The sequence below is a fragment of the Nelumbo lutea genome, chromosome 1 (assembly GCF_056320005.1).
Source record: "Nelumbo lutea isolate HS-2025 chromosome 1, American lotus-T2T, whole genome shotgun sequence".
Classification (NCBI taxonomy): domain Eukaryota; kingdom Viridiplantae; phylum Streptophyta; class Magnoliopsida; order Proteales; family Nelumbonaceae; genus Nelumbo; species Nelumbo lutea.
The window spans coordinates 38,574,623-38,576,306 of NC_142684.1; the positions used below are offsets into that span (position 1 = coordinate 38,574,623).

At 39.8% G+C, this 1,684-nt stretch overlaps 1 non-coding gene across 1 annotated transcript; it reads right to left on the bottom strand.

Moving 5' to 3' along the window:
- Positions 1–1,131: 1,131 nt before the first annotated feature.
- Positions 1,132–1,238, bottom strand: LOC148874330 (small nucleolar RNA R71). The gene has a single exon (XR_016106127.1). It is a non-coding gene; the product is annotated as a small nucleolar RNA R71 (small nucleolar RNA).
- Positions 1,239–1,684: the final 446 nt, after the last annotated feature.

Consider the following 1,684-nt stretch of genomic DNA (forward strand, 5'->3'; position numbering starts at 1 on the left):
GTAGCAGGGCTGCTATATTGCAACAGTTAGCAGACCTGATTTCAGATTTCTACAAAAGTTGTATGGACCGAATAGCTTGCAATACCAAACATTGCAGACCCAATTTTCAGGTCTTAGCAAGTGTTTGATATGCATCAGCTATACAGGTTTGTGCTTCAATTGTAGAGTTTAAAATCTTTAACCCAAGCCTAACTCAGGACTGGTTTTAGTTTATTTCAGATCCTTTTAAATTATTTTTTTTTCAGATCAGATCTGATTTCAGCCCTAAAGCATCACAGAATTGATTCCAACCTTAATGGATGTATATTGTAGTGTATACCAATGTGTGTGTATGAGATATACAGCTCAGATCTGAATTATTATTTATTAATTTCTCTAGACTAACAATAACAAAGACTTGTAGATCTGAACTCAGATCTAAATTGGGTCTGAATTCAGATGTTGCAATCGATGGATGTAGATAAAGGAACCTTGAATAAGATGATTGGTTTAAATCTGCTTTTAGTATAATCGGCTTCATTTATTCATGATAGGATGTAGGTTTTGTATTCCAATACTTCACTTTACATTTTCAGTGTGATAGGATTAGTTATTTATTTTCTTTTGTGAATATTGGCATTTTTATTGCTTTGACTTTAACAGTTTATGACAAGCAGACCTGAACTGGAAGAGATCCTTTACGACCCGGAGATTGAACGGACTCTCCGTGTCCGTTTGAGAGCTGCTAAGCAAGTCAGACAAGAAGCACAAGAAATGGCTGAACAAAGAACTATGATGGATTATGCCAAGCCCACCCTCACCGGGACTGTCTCCAGCATTATCAGGCCAACTATTGCTGCCAATAACTTCGAAATTAAACCGTCCATAATCCAAATGATACAAAATACGGTTCAGTTTTGTGGTATGGCTCATGAGGATGCGAATGCCCATATTGCTAACTTCTTGGAAATCTGTGACACCTTCAAACACAATGGGGTAAGTGATGATGCCATCCGGCTGAGGTTATTCCCATTTTCTTTGAAGGATAAAGCCAAAGCATGGTTGAACTCATTACCGGTAGGATCTATAGCCACATGGGACGAAATGGCCAGTCGTTTTCTCTCTAAATATTTTCCCCCTTCTAAAACTGCTAAAATGAGGAATGACATCACTACTTTTTTCCAGCAAGAGGGGGAATCTTTATATGAGTCATGGGAACGATACAAGGAGCTGTTAAGGAGAGTTCCTCACCATGGCCTCCCCATTTGGCTGCAAGTGCAGACTTTCTATAATGGTCTTACTGACTCAAATAAGACCATATTAGATGCTGCAGCCGGAGGATCCATAAATAATAAAACTCCTGAGGTTGCCCATGCACTTATTGAGGAAATGGCAGCGAACAACTATCAATGGCATTCGGAAAGGACTCAAACTAGGAAGCAGCAAGGCTTGCATAATGTTGACACTTATACAGCACTAGCTGCACAAATAGGAGCACTCAGTAAAAAAATAGATGAAATGCAGATAGCTGCCATGCATGTGCAGCCTCTTAATTGTGAATTGTGTGGGGGAGGCCACATCAGTACAGACTGCCAAGTTGGCAATCAGTTCAGACCATCTACTGAACAAGTTGACTATGTCAGCAATTCGTCAAGACAGTAGGGGTACCAGAGTCACCATACTTTTCATCCAGGATGGAGGGGAC